The following is an 18,711-nucleotide window of genomic DNA, read 5'->3' as shown; positions in this document are numbered from 1 at the left end:
GCACAGTAAACAGCACATGGCAAACTGTAGTGAAAAATATATTTTGTTGCTGCAGTCTTAGTGGTAACCCAACACCATTTTTCTATACATAATATATATTTAATGTATCCAGAAATTAATTATAATAATTTATCATCTATATTATTTTAATAATATTTAATATATATTATTAAATCATATAGTTTTTTATTGTCTACACTATAAGCAAGCCTTTCTACTCAGTCCACAAATCAAAGTCAAATATTAGCATGTATTTAATAGATAAATATAAAAATGCCTAGGAAGAGACACATACTCTTCCTTTGATAGTCCTCGGTGTCCAAACCATTATTTAGTAGTAAAATTTGCATTAGAAAAACTGATAATCCTGGCACATGGGTGGCTCAGTCAGTTAAGCGTCCAACTGCAGCTCAGTTCACCATTTTGCGTTTGTGGGTTTGAGCCCAGCATCTGGCTCTGCTGACTGCTCAGAGCCTGGAGCCTGCTTTGGATTCTGTGTCTCCCTCTTTCTCTGCCCATCCCCTGCGAACGTTCTGTCTCTCTCTGTCTCTCAAAAAATAAAATAAAAAAATGTTTAAACAATTTAAGAAAAATGGATAATCCGCAATCCTTTTAATCTACTCACTTAGATGTTTATAACAGAATGACAATATTCTTGGCAAAGTCTTCATAGATTATGGTTTTGTGTGTGTGTGTGTGTGCGCACGCGCACATGCACGCTCTTTGATGAGGCTAATACAGGGAGCAGTAAAGCAGAAAAAATACATAAATCATGATAATAAACTAGATCAAAATGATTGACTTACAAAAGTATATGTGGCTTTCAACATATCACATAGGTAATTTAAGACATATCCAGCTTCTGTCAAACAAATTGTAATCAGAATAATTTCACTGGTGTCTAAGAGATTTCTAACTAAATACTTTGACTAGGTTCATACTCAGTTCCTTAGTGTAGCCTTTGAAATAGTGACCTGGAAATAATCCCTAAAGATCCTTGCTTATTAACATGATTTGCAATCATAGTAACAACAAAATCTCATTCTAGATAGCATCTGAAAGAATCAGTGCAATGCTCTACCTCTTACCTCAAAGTCTAGGGTTAAAAAAAAATTATTACATATCTCTATTCTCCTGGCTAAGTTCATATCCTCTTGATATCAAGCCAATTTTTAATTGAATTCAGTTAATTTAATTGCTCCTCAGAGATGTCCATAAAATGTGCTCTTCCAGATTTCCTAGCAGAAGTGCCATTGTCTCTGCTCAGCATTCCCAAGCAGACAGCAAAACTGCCATCAAGCTCCGTCTTGCTCAACAACGACTCTTTAATGTGGTCATCTCATGTGCTTTGTATTTCAATTATAATTTAGAATGAATTAAAATCTATTTAAATGTATAACATCATCTCTTAGGACTCTTGATGGAAATCCAGTTCCGAATATTCTATCTTTTTAAGGTAGCACCATAAAAAAGTGTGTCATGTTATATACTTTTAATTTGGTATCATCAATATTATTTGCCTTTATAATTTAATCCTACATTTTCATATATGTTCATTAATCAAATAAAATATAGCAGTGTGTTTATGCCATACACTTTTCATAGATGAAAATTCAAAATTTTACACATAAAGATATATTTAAAATTCTAGGATTTTGTATTTCAATAATATAGAGCAGATTTTATAATCAAATTGTTCATGGATGTGAATGAAATTATTTGCTGTGGTATTGAAAGATCATATTATATTTTAACATAAAAGTATCTCACAGAATGAATTCTAAGTTTATAAAAAATTACCAATAATAACATCATGCAAGAGAATAGCAATTTATAGTTTACAAAGGAGTCCATTGTGGTGTATTTGATCACTTATATCAAACCTGTGAAAGAGCTAGGACTGGCGTTTTTCTGCCTGCTTCATAGGTCTGGATTTGGCAAACAATGGCCTCTGGGCTAAATCTGGCCAAGGACTTGCTTGTGTAAATAAAATTTTATTGGATCACAGCCATGTCAGTCATTTATGTATTATTTATGGCTTCTTTGGAGTACAAGGGCAGAGTTAAGTGTTCCTGAAAGAGAAGTATAACTCAGAAAACCTAAAATATTTACTATCTGATTCTTTAGAGAAGTTTGTCCATCCCTGTTACAAATGTCTAAACTGAGGGGCGCCTGACTGGTTTAGTAGGTTAAGCATTTGACTTTGCAGCTCAGGTCATGATCTTGTAGTTCGTTGGTTGGAGCCGCATGTTGGGCTCTGTGCTTATAGCTTGGAGCCTGAAACCTACTTCAGATTCTGTGTCTCCCTCTCTCTTTGTCTCTCCCCCACTCTCTCTCTTTTTCTGTCAAAAATAAGTAAATATTAATTTTTTTAAATAAGTACCTAAACTGAAATGCAGAAAGTTTGACTAATATTCCATATTAATATGTCTAATCCAATGCACAAATAGAATCACTCAAAAGCAAATTGAAATCTTTTGAATCTAAGTCCAGGGTTATTTTCTCTTTATCATCACATAAATATTAGCAGCAAACACCTATTCCAATGCTGAAAAGCCTTACAGTCTATTTTTATTTGATATGATTGTATCGATGCCCTTTCAGTGTACAACTACTTAATTACCTGAAATCTACAAGTAAAATTAAAGCATGAGGCATTATGTTTCATAGCCTGTATATCAATCCTGAGAAGCAGCAGTACAAGGTTGATCAATTTTTGCCATAGAAATATGCAATGTTTTGGAAGCCAAAACTCAGGAACAAAGAAGAAAGTTTAGGTGAGAGGGATTGTTGATGAAATATAAAGTCAGTGGGAACTATATGAACCAAAATTGAGGTTCCAAAGAAACAAATAAAAATATCCAGGATATCCAGGACATAACCTCTGCTCTAATAGCTGCTTTCTGGACTTCTTGAGTTCTTGAAACTGTCCTTGGTCATTGCTGTAGGTTTTACTTTACTAATAGTCATCTGAGTTTTTATCATAGGACTCACTATGTCATTTTAACAAATACCATGATAATTAAGCACATTTTACTTTATTATTCCAATCTCTGTTCATGGCTTGACAATTTCAAAGAATTTTACTGCCTTATTAACAAAGGTCAGGTATTTCAGTGTCATTTTTTTCCTGAACATAAATTTTATTTTATGTTCATCCTTTGCTTCTTTATATTTATGCTGATATTTTCTTTCTTTGTAATTTTTTATATCTCTAGTAGACTAATGTGCTTTATTTTAATTTTTTCCTTCAAATGAATTATGATCTAACATATGTCCATATAGATTGCATACATGTTTAAATAACTTTGGCTTATATATTAAACACTTTGTAGAGACTAAAAGTTTTAGACCCCACTCTCACCTACATAATACTAATAGTTGAATAAGTCTCTCAGCTTATATATTTTCATTGATTTATGAATGCTTCTTATGAAATTATACACATTATTTGCATATGAAATTATTTGCACTCTTTGAGTGCAAAGAGCAAAAGTGACAGAGACAAGAAAAGATCAGAGAAAATCTCCAGAAACAACAACTAATAAAATGGCAACAAATACATATCTGTCAACATGACTTTGGATGTAAATGGACTAAATGCTTTAATCAAAAGACATAGGGTGTCAGAATGGATAAAAAAGCAAGACTCATTAATATGCTGCTACAAGACTCATTTTAGACTTAAAGACACCTACAGATTACATGTAAATATGCAATTATATATATATATATATAATTTCATAAGGAATATAGCATTTTTTTAAAATTTTTTTTTCAACATTTATTTATTTTGGGACAGAGAGAGACAGAGCATGAATGGGGGAGGGGCAGAGAGAGAGGGAGACACAGAATCGGAAACAGGCTCCAGGCTCCGAGCCATCAGCCCAGAGCCTGACGCGGGGCTCGAACTCACAGACCGCGAGATCGTGACCTGGCTGAAGTCGGACGCTTAACCAACTGCGCCACCCAGGCGCCCCAGGAATACAGCATTTTTTAAAAATGTTAATAGCTTGAGGAAGAAAATACTCATAACACAATAAAATTTGTATTTAAAATTATCCACATTGTTGATGTGCATAAGTCCATTTAAGTATGTATACACAATTGTGTCATCACGTATATAACATTTTTAGCATGTTTTTTTAAATCAAGGGAAAACTAATGCTACTGTATGAAATCATTTATGTAAACTTTAAAAAAATTAAAAATCATATAGTAATCACAGAATAATAAGAAAAAACAACACATAAGAAAACAAACAAAAAAGTTTCAAGATAGGGGTTAACTTGGATAAGGAGTAAAGAAGAAAGGATAGTGGTAAAAGTGTTTTAAAACTGCATCTGTTAAATTTTATTTCTTTGTAAAATAATCTGAAATAGGTTGCAAAATTTAACATTTGCTAAATTTGACTATATCATTCTGTTTTTATACTAGTACCATAATGCTTTGATTACTATAGCTTTATAATATAGTTTGAAGTCAAGAAGTGTGATACTTCCAGCTTTATCCTTTCTCAAGATTGTTTTGACTATTTGGTTGAATTTTAGGATTCCCTTTTCTATTTCTGTAAAAATGTATCTTTGGAATTTTCATAGGAATTACATTGAATTTGTAGATCCTTTTAGGTAGTACAGACATTTTAACAATTTTAATTCTTTCAATACATGAATATGGGCTATCTTTCAATTTATTAATGCCTTCTTCAATTGTCTTACTTAATGTTTTATAATTTTCAGTGTACAGGTCTTGCAGCTCATTGGTCAAATTTATTAGTCAGTATTTTATTGTTTTTAATGCTATTGTAAAGGAGATTGTTTTCTTAATTTCTCATTCTGACACATCATCATTAGGTATAGAAATGCCTAGTTTTATATCAGTGTGGTTGGAAAAGATGCAAGATATGAATTCAATCTTCTTAAATTTATTAAGATTTGTTTTGTGACCTAACATGGTCTGTCCTGGAGAATGTTTTGTGTTCACTTGAGAAAAATGTGTATTTTTCTGTTGTTGAATGCGATATTCTGTATTTGTCTGTTAAGTCCATTTGTTCTAAATAATAATTCAGGTCCAGGGCTCCTGGGTGACTCTGTCGGTTAAGTGTCTGACTTTGACTCAGGTCATAATTTTACTGTTCGTGGGTTCGAGCCCCGCATTGGGCTCTGTGCTGAACGCTTGCTCAGAGCCTGAAGCCTGCTTCAGATTCTGTGTCTCCTCTCTCTGACCCTCCTCCACTCATGCTCTGTCTCACTCTGTCTCTCAAAAATAAATAAATGTAAAAAAGTTTTTTTAAAAGAATAATTCAAGTCCAATGTTTCCTAATTGATTTTCTGTCTAGATTATCTATCAATTGTTGAATATGGCATATTGAAGTCCCCTACTATGATTACATTGTTGTCTATTTCTTCCTTCATAAATGTTAATGATCTTTAATATATTTAAGTGTTGCAGTGTAGGGTACACATGTATTTATAATTGTTATATCCTCTTGGTGAATTAAACCCTTTATTGTATAATGACCTTATGTGTGTCTTGTTAGAGCTTTAAACTCGAAGTTTATTCAGTTTGATATAAGTAGTTACAGCTGCCCTCTTTTGGTTTCCATTTGCACGGAATATCTTTTTCCATCTCTTCACTTTCAGTTTGTGTGTTCTTAAAACTAAAATAAGTTTCTTGTAGGCAGCATACTGTTGGATCATGTTTTTTATTTATTTTTTTTTTCACATGTCATTCAGTCACTTACTCTTTTTTCTTTAGAAAGAGAGAGAGAGGGGCGCCTGGGTGGCGCAGTCGGTTAAGCGTCCGACTTCAGCCAGGTCACGATCTCGCGGTCCGTGAGTTCGAGCCCCGCGTCAGGCTCTGGGCTGATGGCTCGGAGCCTGGAGCCTGTTTCCGATTCTGTCTCCCTCTCTCTCTGCCCCTCCCCTGTTCATGCTCTGTCTCTCTCTGTCCCAAAAAATAAATAAACGTTGAAAAAAAAAAAAATAGAAAGAGAGAGAGAGCATTTGAGTGGGGGAGGGGGGAGAGGGAGATAGAGAATCCTAAGTGGGCTCTACACTCAGCATGGAGCCCACACAGGGATCCGTCCCACGACCCTGATATCATGACCTGAGCCGAAACCAAGAGCCAGATGCTCAACTGACTGAGCCACTCAGATGCCCCAGTCACTGTTGTTGCTGTTGTTGTTTTTGGAGAATTTAATGCATTTAAATTTAAAGCATTATTGAAAGATAAGGACTTCCTACTGCTCTCTTGTTAATTGTTTTCTAGTTGTTTTTTAGTTTCTTTTTTCCTCTTTTGCTGCCTTTCTTTGATATTTGATAATTTTCTATAGTGGTGTGTGTTGACTTTTTTCTACTTGTAAATCTACTATTAGCTTTTTCTTTGTGGTCACAATGAGGCCTACATAAAGTATCTTATAGTTCTAGTAGTTTATTTTAAGATAATTATTTCATTTTAATTGTATACAAAATCTCTACTGTTTTACTTACCCTATTCCATTTTGGTGTTGATGTCACATTTACAGTTTTATATTATGCATCAATTAAGAAATTAATGTAACTATAATTATTTGTAATACTTTTACCTTTTAACCTTTAGCCAAGAGTTTAGAGTTTAGATACTACCATTACATCATTAGAGGGATCTATTTTCAACATACATTTACTTTTACTAGTGAATTTTATGTTTTCACATTTTCATGAAACTAGTGCCCTTTTATTTCACCTTGAAGAATTCCCTTTAGCAACTTTGTAAGGTAGGTCTAGTGGTGACAAACCCCTCGGCTTTTGTTTGTCTGGGATATTCTTTCTTATGGCTGAGTAAGAGGCAATTGAATATATATATACCATTTCTTTATCCATTCACCTATAGAAAGACATATTGTTTGCTTCCATAATTTGGCTATTGTAAATAATGCTTCAATAAACATAGGCGTGCACATATCTTTGTGAACTAATGTTTTCATACTCTTTGGATAAATACCCAGTAGTGGATTACTACATCATATAGTAATTCTCTATTTAGTATTTAAGGAAATTCCCTACTGTTTTTTCACAGTGCCTGTACAAGTTTGCATTTCCACAAACAGTACATAAGAGTTCCTTTTTCTCCATATTCTCGCCAATACCTGTTGTTTACTGTATTTTTGATTTTAGCCATTCTGACAGATGTGAGGTGATATCTCATTGTGTTTTGATTTTCATTTCCCAGATGTTGGTTGATGTTGAACATCTTTTCATGTGTGTGCTGGCCATTTGTATGTTTCTTTCGAGAAATGTCTGTTCATGTCTTCTGCTCATTTTTAAATTGAATTATTTGGTTTTTGGGGGGGGTGTTGAGTTGTATAAATTTGTTATATATTTTGCATACCAACTCTTTATCAGATATCCCATTTGCAAGTATCTTCTCCCATTGAGTATGTTGTCTATTCGTTTTGTTGATGGTTTTTTGTTTTTTGTTGTTTTTTTCTGTGCAGAAGCTTTTTATTTGGCTGTAGCCTCAATAATTAATTTCTGCTTTTATTTCTCTTGCCTCAGGGGACATATCTAGAAAAATGTTTCTCTGGTCAATAACAGAGAAATTACTGCCTGTGCTCTCCTCTAGGATTTTTATGCTTTCAGGTCTCATATTTAGATCCTCAATCAATTTTGAGTTTATTTTTGTGTATGGTTTAAGAAAGTGGTCCAATTTTATTCTTTTTTTCAGTTTTCCCAAAACCATTTGTTGAAGAAACTCTTTCCCATTGCATATACTTTCCCCCTCTTCCAAATATTAATTGACCATATAATTGTGAGTTTATTTCTGGCCTCTATTCTGTCCTATTGATCTGTCTATTTTTCTGACAGTACCATAACTGTTTTCATTGCTACAGCTTGTAGTATAGCTTGATATTTGGGACTGTGATACCTCCAGTTTCATTTTTCCTTTCCTAGACTGCTTTGACTATTCAGATGTCTTTTGTGATTCCATACAAATATTAGGATTATTTGTTTTTTCTTTTTCCTCTTTATTTCTTTCTTTTCTTTTGTTAAAATCCAAGTTAGTTAACATATAGTGTAATAATAATTTCAGAATAAAATTTGTCGATTCATCACTTACATATAAGTGTGCTCATCCAAACAAGTGTCCTCCTTAATGCCGCTCACCCCTTTAGCCCATCCCCCCACCCAACACCAGCCAGCAACTCTCGGTTTGTTCTCTGTTCTCATATGGTTTGCCTCCCTCTCTGTTTTTATATTATTTTTGCTTCCTTCTCCCTTCCTTTATGTTCATCTGTTTTGTATCTTAAATTCTACATGAATGAAATCATGTGGTATTTACCTTTCTCTAGCTGACTTATTTAGCTTAGTATAATACATTCTAGTTCCATCCATGTTGCTGCAAATGGCAAGATTTCATTCTTTTTGGTGGCTGAGTAATATTCCTGTATATATACACACACATATACATATATATAAATACATTTACCTATATATATTTATTATGTATATTTATATCTATATTACAACTTATTTTTCCATTCGTCAGTCAGTAGACATTGGGCTCTTTCCATAGTTTGGCTATTGCCAATAGCACTGCTATAAACATTGGGGTACATGTGCTTCTTTAAAACGGGACTCCTGTATCCTTTGGATAAATACCTAGTAGTGCAACTGATGGGTTGTAGGGAAGTTCTATTTTAATTTTTAATTTTTAATTTTTAATTTTTAATTTTTAATTTTTTGAGGAACCTCTATAGGTTTTCCAGAATAGCTGCACCAGTTTGCATTCCCACCAGCAGTGCAAAAGAGATCCTCTTTCTTCATATCCTCGCCAACATCTGTCGTTTCCTGAGTTATTAATGTTAGTCATTCTGACAGGTGTGAGGTGGTATCTCATTGTGGTTTTGATTTGTATTTCCCTGATGATGAGTGAGGTTGAGCATTTTCAGTGTCTGTTCTGGGTATCTTCTTGGGGAAAGTGTGTATTTATGTCTTCTGCCCATTTCTTCACTAGATTATTTGTTTTTTGGGTGTTGAGTTTGATAAGTTCGTTATAGATTTTGGATACTAACCCTTTACCTGATATGTCATTTGCAAATATCTTCTTCCATTCTGTCAGTTGCCTTTTAGTTTTGCTGATTGTTCTTTCACTGTGCAGAAACTTTTTATCTTGATGAGGTCCCAGTAGTTCATTTTTGCTTTTGCTTCCCTTGTCTCCGGAGACATGTCAAGTAAGAAGTTGCTGTGGCTGAGGTCAAAGAGGTTGTTGTCTGTTTTATCCTCTAGGATTTGGATGGCTTCCTGTCTTACATTTAGATCTTTCATCAATCTAATAGTTATAATTGTTAGTTATCTAACAACAATAGTTATAATCTATAGTTATAATTGTAGATCTTGGTAGATAGACCCCTTAAATATGATATAATGCCCTTCTTCATCTCTTGTTACAGTATTTTTTTCTTTTTTAAATATTTATTTATTTTTGGGAGAGTACAAGCAGGGGAGGGGCAGAGAGAGGGGGAGAGAGGATCTGAAGTGGGCTCTGTGCTGACAGGCTGAAAGCAGTGAGCCCAATGTGGGGCTGGAACTCATGAACCATGAGATCATGACCTGAGCTGAAGTCTGATGCTCAACTGACTGAACCATCCATGTTCTCCTCTTGTTACAGTATTTATTTTAAAAAATAGATTGTGTGATACAAGTATGGCTACACCAACTTTCTTTTGATGACCATTAACATGACAGATTGTTCTCCATCCCTTTACTTTCAATGTACAGGTGTGTTTAGGTCTAAAATGAGTCTCTTGTAAGCAACATATAGGTGGGTCTTGTTTTCTTATCCATTCTAATACCCTATGTCTCTTGATTGGAGCATTTAGTCCATTGACATTTAGAGTGAGTACTAAAAGATATGAATTTAGCGCCATTGTGTTGCCTGTTGCATTGCTGTTTCTGATGATGCTCTCTGGTCCTTTGTAGTCTTTGTTGCTTTTGGTCTTTTCGTTTTGCTTTGTCTTTTCTCAACTCAAAGGATTCCCCCTTAAAATTACTTGTAGTGCTGGTTTAGTGGTCAGGAATTCCTTTAGTCTTTGTTTGTCTGGGAAACTTTAACTCTCCTTCTTTTTAAAATGACAGCCTTGCTAGATAAAGAATTCTTTGTGGCGTATGTTTCCCGTTTAGCATGTTGAGCATATCCTGCCATTCCTTTCTGTCCTGCCAATTTTCTGTGGATAGGTCTGCTGCAAACCTAGTCTGTCTTCCCTTATAGGTTAAGGATTTTTTTCCTTGAAGCTTTTGTAATTCTTTCCTTGTCTGCATATTTTGTGAATTTGACTATGATATGCCTGTTGGTAATTGAGTTTTGTTGAATATAATGGGAGTTCTCTATGCTTCTTGGATTTGAAAGTCTGTGTCCTTCCCCAGATTAGGAAAGTTTTCCACTATAATTTGCTCACATAAACCTTCTTCCCTTTTTCTCTCTCTTCATCTTCTGGGACTCCTATGATTCATATGCTATTCCTTTTTATAAGTCAATTAGTTCTCTAAGTCTTGTATCATGATCTTTTGCCTTTGTTTTCCTCTTTTTTTTCTGTTTCATTATTTTCCATAATTTTATCTTCTAAATTGCTGATTCGCTTTTCTGCTTCATCCATCCTTGCTGTCATGGCATCCATTCAACATTGCATTTAGGTTATAGCATTTTTAATTTCATCCTGACTAGATTTTATTTCCTTAATCCTTTTTTCAACCCCAGTTAGTATTCTTATTATCATGGTTCTAAATGCTAGTGCAGGCATCTTGCTTATGTCTGTGTTGATTAAGCCCCAGGCTTTCACTTCTTCCTGTTTTCTCTTTTGGGGTGAATTCCTTCATTTTTCATTTTGTAGGCAGAAAAAATAATAAAGAATAAAAATTAAAAAAATTAAAAACAAAACAAAAAATCAAATAAAGGAAGCTAGATCCTAGGTGTGTTTTGGTCAGCTTGTTGAAAGGAGTTTGACAGAGAAAAAGGAGGGGGGGAAGGGAAAAAAACGGTAAGAAAAATTTTAAAATTAAAAAAATATATATGTAATAAAATAGAATATAATGAAATAAAATTAAGTAGAATTAAAAATTTTTAAAATAAAAAATAAAGTAAAAACATAAAAACAAATTTTTCTCTTTCTGTATCCAAGAATGAGGGAGAAAAGAAAGAAAGAAAAAAAAACAGTTTAAACAAAAACAGAAGTGAAGAAGATGAACTAATAAGTGAACCAGCAAACAATGAAACCTGAATGAAGTTATATCCGGCTTCCCCTTGAACTGAAACTGTGAAGCTTTCTATAGCTTGGACACTAAGCAGGTGGGGTGACTTGTGTTGATCTTATAGGGGATGTGCTTGTTGGGTGCAGTTGGGCAGGGCTTGGTGTGATGGCTCCATTCTCCACTAGGTGACACTACTTATCTTACTGGGGTGGATCAGTGTGGTGCTCATGAGAGGTGGAAATGACTTCACCTAGCTTCTGAGTCTTTGTCATAGGAAACTTGCACTCTCCCCGACCCATGATCAAGCACTCCTCCTTTGTCTCAGGCCTCTATTCACTCACCACCTCTACCATGTCCATGTCCAAGCTGTCCACCTGCCGGGCAGCACCTCCCTCCAGAGTTTTATCTCAGATGGATTGTGTTTCACAGCCCAGACTCTCTGGAGAAGGGTCTCACAGAGCAATGGCTGGGTGCCAGCTTGCCCCAGAAAATGTTCATGCAATCACATAGTGGCAGAGGTTCAGAGGTTATGGCAAACCACAACACACAACACAAGCAGAGCCAGGTTTCACCACTCTCTGGCATCTTCGTCCCAATAACAGTAAATATGGCTGCTCTCTGGGGTCCACTGGGACCTTTGCCTGTGGGGAAGCCTATGACCCCTACCAAATGCACTCCAAGAAGGGGAACCACTTCTCCCCTTGTCACATGGACCCCTGAGACCCTGCTGTCTGCTTCTGGGGATTCACCCTACTTCCTCACCAGAGCACCGCCAGTCACTAGGCTCTGAAATTTCAGACTGTGCACTCCACTGTTTATAGAATCTTGGTGGTATTGAAACCCTCTCCTTTCTTCCAGTCAGTGGTTTGAGAAACAGATTTCTTGTTCTGTCCCCTGAAAGTTTTTTCACTTTTTCTCTCTCTTTCTCTCTAGCTACTTTGTCGGGGAGGGGTGCTTTTCTTTCATGATCCCTCTACACTGCAATCTCACCCTTTCTCTTTCTCTGTCTTCTCTCTGCAAAAACAGCTCCCTGCCTACTGTGACTTTTCTCTCCCCCAGTTCACCTCTCCGCACCATGTACCTGCTGAGTTCTGTGACTTAAGTTATGGCAGATTGTTGTGTTAATCCTCAGGTCAGTTTCCTAGGTGTTCAAAATTGTTTGGTGCTGATCTAGCTGTGTTTCAGGAACTAGACAAACTCGAGGTCTCCATGCCTCTCTGCCATCTTAACTCAACTCTCCCGAATGTCAGGATTTTTATTCTAATTGTGTGAAAAATACTGTTGGTATTTTGATAGAAATTGCATTAAATCTGTAGATTGCTTTGGGTAGTATGGACATTTGGTTCTTCCAGTCCATAAGCATGGAATATCTTTCTATTTGTTTTTGTAATCTTCAGTTTCTTTTTATCAATGCTTTATAGTTTTTAGAATACAAGTCTTTCACCTTCTTGCTTAAGTTTATTCCTAGATATTTTATTATTTTTGGTATAGTTACAAATGAGATCTTTTCTTAATTTCTCCTGATGCTTTATTAATAGTGTGTAGAAATGCAACATTTCTGTAGACTGATTTTTGTATCCTGCAACATTACAGAGTTCATTTGATCAGCTCTAGCAGTTGTTTTTTTCTTGCAATGTTTAAGTGTTTTCTACAAATAGTATCATGTTATTTGCAAATAGTGAAATTTTATTCTTCTTTTACCCATTTGGATGCTTTTTATTCATTTTTTTATGTCTGATTTCTGTGACTAGGACTTCAGGACTATGGTGAATAAAAGTCATGAGAGTGGACATCCTTGTCCTGTTCCTGATCTTAGAGGGAAAGCTCTCAGTTTTTTCTCATTGAGTATGATGTTATCTGTGGGTTTTTCATATATGGCCTTCATTATGTTGAGGTATGTTTCTTGTAAACCTACTTTGTTGAGGGTTTTTTTTTATCATGAATGAATGTCCTTTATCAAAAGATTTTTCTGCACCTTATGAAATGATCATATGCCTTTTATGCTTTTTCTTATTGATGTGAACTATCACCGTGATTGATTTACAAATATTGAACCACCCTGTCTGGCATCTTAAGAGCAAATCTCATTTTATTGTGGTGAAGTTTTTAAAAAATTTTTAGTGTTTATTTTTGAGAGAGACATAGCATTAGTGGGGGAGGGGCAGAGAGCGAGGGAGACACAGATTCTGAAGCAGGCTCAAGGCTCTGAGCTTTCAGCACAGAGGCCAATGTGGGGCTCGAATCCACAAACCACAGGATCATGACTTGAGCCGGAGTCAGATGCTTAACTGACTGAACCACACAGGTGCCTTGATGATTTTTAATGTAATGTTGGATTTGGTTTGCTAATATTTTTTTGAGGATTTTTACATCTATGTTCATGAGAGATATTGGCCCATTTTTCTCTCTCTCTCTTTTTTTTTTTTTTTTTTTGTAATGTTATTAACCAGTTTGAGTATCAAGGAATGCAGGCCTCATAGAATAAATTTGGAAGTTTTACTTCTTATATTGTTGTTTTGGAATAGTTTGAAAATATGTTTTAATTCCTCTCTAAGTGTTTGTTAGAATTTACTTGTGAAGCCATCTGCTCTTGGACTTTTCTTTGTTGTGAGGTTTTTGATTACTGATGCAACCTTATTGGACAGAATGTTCACATTTTGTATTTCTTCCTGGTTCAGTTTTGGAAGGTTGTGTTTCTAGTAATTTATCCATTTCTTCTAGGTTGTTCAATTTGTTAGCATATAATTTTTCATAGTACTATCTTATAATCTTTTATATTTCTGCTGTGTCAGTTGTTTTTTCTCTTCTTTCACTTCTGCTTTTGTATATTTTACCCTTTTACTTTTTTTTTTTTTTTTGACAAGTCTGGCTAAAGGTTTATCAATTTTATTGATCTTTTCAATGAGCCAGCTCCTGGTTTCATTGATCTTTGTTTGTTCTTTTTTTTTATAGTTCTTTATGTGTAAGTTTAGCTTAGTTTTTTGAAATTTTTCTTGCTTCTTGATGTAGGCTGTATTGCTATAAACTTTCCTCTTAGAACCACTTTTTTTCTGCATCCCCAAAATACTGGACTATTGTGTGTTCATTTTCATTTATCTCCATGTATTAGTTTATTTCTTTATTTTGAGACAGAGAGCCAGGGAGGGGCAGGGAGAGAGAGAGAGAGAGAGAGAGAGAGAGAGAGAGAGAACAAGAGAGAGAATCACAAGCAGGCTCTGCACTGTCAGCACAGAGCCTGATGCAGGGCTTGAACTCATGAAACATGATATCATGACCTGAGCCAAAACCAAGAGTCAGACGCTTAACCAGCCGTGCCATATAGGTGCCCCTATCTCCATGTATTTTTTTGATTTCCTCTTTTGTGATTGACCCATTTATTGTTTAGTAGCATGTTATCTAACTTCCATGTATTTGTGCTGTTTCCAGATTTTTTCTTGTGATTGATTTCTAGTTTCATAGCATTGTGGTCAGAAAATATGCATAGGATGGTTTCATTATTTTTGAACTTGTTGAGACTTGTTGAGACTTGTGGCCCAACATGTGATCTTTTGTAGACAATGTTCCATGTGCACTTGTAAAGAATGTATATTCTGCTGTTTTAGGATGGAATGTTCTGAATAGATCTGTTAAATCCATCTGATCCAATATGTCATTCAAAGCCACTACTTCCTTATTGATTTTCTGTTTGGATGATCTGTCTGTTGATATATAAGCAGGATGATAAATTCCTCTACTATTACTGTATTACTATTGATTACTTTCTTTATGTTTGTTACTAACACCTATAAGTATTTAGGTATTTAAGCCACCACGTTGAGTGTTTAAGTTTTCACAATTGTTGCGTCTTCTTGTTGGATTGTCCTCTTTATGATTATATTACATCCTTCCTTGTCTGTTGTTAAGTATGTTTTGTCCAATATAAGTGGTGCTACCCCAGATTTCTTTTTACATACATTTGCATGATAAATGCTTCTCCATTCCTTCACTTTCAATCTTCATGTGACTTTAGGTTTGAAATGAGTCTCTTGTAGGTAACATATAGGTGGGTCTTGCCTTTTTTTAAGTCCATTTTGTCACCCTATGTCTTTTGATTGGGATGTTTAGTCCATTTACATGCAAAGTAATTGTTGATAGTTATGAACTTATTGTCATTTTGTCACTTGTTTTATAGTTTCTTTTGTAGTTTTTCTTTGATCTTTATGTTTCTCTCCTTTCTTATCAACAATTGGCTTTCTATAGTGACATATTTAGACTCCTTTTTCTTTATATTTGCATATATATTATTGGTTGTTGATTTGTGGCTACAATTAGGTTTGTATATAACATCTTCTGTATATAGGCATCTATATTAAGTTGATGGTCACTTAAGTTTGAACCTGTTTTTTATTCCTCTCCTTTCCATGTTTTAGGTATATGGTATCATACTTTGCATTCTTTTATTTTGAGAGTCCCTTGACTGATTTTACAGATATACGTGCTTGTACTACTTTGTGCCTCCTTCTTTCATTACTATTGTTTAAAGTCTTTCAACTCAAGTAGTCCACTTTAACATATCTGTAGGTCTAGTTTAGTGATCATGAATTCCTTTAACTTTTGTTTGTCTGGGACTCTTTATCTCTCCTTCTAGTTTGAATCAATAGAGTATTTGCTGGATAGGATATTCTTTGCTGCTATGTTTTTTTTCTTTCATCACTTTGAATATATCATGCCATTTCCTTCTGGCCTGCAAAATTTCTGCTGAAAAATCTGGTCATAGCCTTATGAGATTTCCCTTATATGTAACTGCTTTCTTTTCTCTTGCTGCTTTTAAAATTCTGTTGCTATCACTACTTTTCACATCTTATTACTAGGCGTTTTGGTGTGAACCTCCTCTGCTTGATTTTGTTGGGGGATCTCTGTCTCCTGGATCTGGATTTTTGTTTCCTTCCCCAGATTCAGGAAATCTTCAGCTATTATTTCATCAAATAAATTTTCTGCCCCCTTTTCTTTCTTCTCCATCTGGGATCCCTACAATGTAAATGTTATTACACTTCATGGTGTTGCTGCTTTCCCTAAGTGGAGTCACATTTTTCATATTTTTTTTCTCTCACCTCCTCAGATTGATTTCTTTCCATTGCTCATCCTCCAGGTCACTGATTTTTTTTCTTCTACTTCATCCAGTCTACTACTTATTCCATGTAGTATATTTTTATTTATTGTGTTCTTCGTCTCTGATTGGTTTTTCTTTATTTTATTATTAAGGATATTACTAATGACCTCCACTTTTTTGTCAAGTCCAGTGTCTTTATCACCATTACTTTAAATTCTCTATCAGGCATATTACTTACCTCCATTTCACTTATGTCTTTGCTGTGATTTTGTATTATTCTTTCATTTGGGACATATTTCTATGTCTCATCTTGTGTAACTCTATAGGTCTCTTTCTATGTGGTAGGAAAGACATCTCCTGCACTTAAAAGTAGTGGTCATATGACAAAAGGAGCCTATAGTGCCCTGTAGTACACCGTACCCTGGTCATCAGAACCTGGCCCTTCAGGGGTGCCTCCTATGTGTGGTCCATGTGCCCTGGTATTATGGCTGACCTGCTTTTTCCCTCAGTCCAGTCATCTTCAATGGCTCTCTTTGCCTTTTGTGGTAGGATTTGTTCCCTGTGATGTTAACTGGTCAGTCTAGGGTAACTTGGGCTTGAGTTGAGTCAGACCAGGTATTTGCCAGAAATGCAGTAGCACTAAACTGCAGAAAACTTTCCCTGTGTTTTCCCCTGAGTAGCTTTCCTTAGTGGGAAGGACCTGTAGTCATACCAGTTGTCTGTCCCCAGCCCACTGCTGATGGAGCAGTTGGACTGGTATGTGTGGTTATCCTTCCCTCTCTCCAGGACAAGAGTCACTTTGGAGTGGATATGAACCCTGTAGGGTCTCCTTGCACACTGCCAGGCCTATGGCATGGACCAGTATGGACTCTTGGTCAATAGTATATTAGAGAAGCAGAGCTGGGGGAATTGATGGGTATGGTGCAGTGTGGTGGTATGCTAGCAAGATTTGTACCATGGTTCCTCTGCCAGAGGGGCCCTGCAGTGCCTGAACTGAGACAGGTTGTCCAAAGGGGTGTACTGGCAAAAGCACAGCATGGACAGCAGAGGGGCAGTGCTAGCAAGTTAGGTATTCAGTCCCACAGATGGCCCTGTGTTTAAGCTGGGGGGCAGGAGGACTATGAAAGAGGGAAATGGTGCTTCTCAGTTCCTTTTTCCTGGAGGAGTTACCCAGCAATTTCTTTCCAAATGGGCAACTCTGAGATTAGTAAATAACTCTCCCTCCCATATGCCCCAGGTGCCTTTCAAATTGCTGCCCCTATGATGTATCTCCACTGGCTGTTTGTTGTGCTATCTCTTTAAAGAAAGGGACTCAGTTTCCTCTGACTCTCCCAGAGAAGAGCCCATTGATTTTTTTTTAATTATAGATTTTAAGTCCTGCTGGTTGTTACAACTCATGAAATTCAGCCCCTTTGTCCTCTTCAGATCCATTCTTTTGTTTTTCTTTTCTTATCTATTATTTATTCCATCTAGCACATTTTTAATTTCAGTCACTTAGTTTTTATATGTGATTTGTTTTCTTTCTTTTTTTTTATATTTTCTATCTCTTTGTTAAGGGTCTCACTAAGGTTCTCCACTCTTTTCTCAAGTCCAGTGAGGATCTTTATATCCATTGTGTTAAGTTATTTATCAGGCATATTACTTATCTCCATTTCATTTGTGTCTTTTCTGTGGTTTGTCCTGTTCTTTCATTTGGGACGTATTTTTGTGTCTCCTCATTTTGTGTAATTCTATGTATCTGTTTCTATGTGGTAATAAAGACTTCTACATCTCCTGCACTTGAAAGTAGTGGTCTTACAACAAACGGGTCCTGTAGTGCCCTGCAGTACAGTATCCCCTGTTCACCAGAAATTGACCCTTCAGGGATGTCTTATGTTTTTGTGTGTAGCCTGCTATTGTGGCTGGGCTGCTTCTTTCCCTCAGTCCCATCATCTGCAATGACCCTCTGCTTGTTGTGGGCAGGATTTTTCCCTGTGGTATTAGTGGGCCTGTCTTGGGCCTCCTTGGGCTTGAGTTGAGTCAGACTGGGAATTTGCCAGAAATGTAGTAGCACTGAGTTCCAGGGCACTTTCCCTGTGTTCTCCCCTGAGCATCTTTCCTTGGTGGGCAGGGCCTGCAGTCAGACCAGTTGTCTGACCCCAGCCCATTGGTGATGCAGCAATTTCACTGGTAAGTGTGGTTATCTTCTCCTCTCCAGGGAAGGGGTCACTTTGGAGTGGTGTTGACTCCTGTCAGGGCTGTTTGTACGCTGCCAACCTTGTGGCACAGCTTTGGATGAGTCCAATACTCCAAGAACATATTGGAGTGGGCAGGTCTGCAGGACAACATAGGGGCAGGGTGTGTAGTGCTGGCAGGGTCTCTGCTGGTCTGCTATGGAAGAGGACTTGCAGATGT

General features: G+C 36.1%; 1 long non-coding RNA gene across 1 annotated transcript in view; it reads left to right on the top strand.

Moving 5' to 3' along the window:
- LOC121029636 (uncharacterized) overlaps positions 1 to 13,100 on the top strand; it is a 29,161-nt gene extending 16,061 nt beyond the window's left edge. The window contains exon 4 of the long non-coding RNA XR_005789816.1: positions 12,980 to 13,100. This is a non-coding gene — a long non-coding RNA (uncharacterized LOC121029636). The remainder of the gene's footprint in view (positions 1 to 12,979) is intronic.
- Positions 13,101 to 18,711: the final 5,611 nt, after the last annotated feature.

The sequence above is a fragment of the Herpailurus yagouaroundi genome, unplaced genomic scaffold (genome assembly GCF_014898765.1).
Source record: "Herpailurus yagouaroundi ecotype Mexico unplaced genomic scaffold, PumYag 139, whole genome shotgun sequence".
Classification (NCBI taxonomy): Eukaryota; Metazoa; Chordata; class Mammalia; order Carnivora; family Felidae; genus Herpailurus; species Herpailurus yagouaroundi.
Note: the sequence above shows the minus strand (reverse complement) of the source record. Positions and strands in the feature narration are given on the sequence as shown.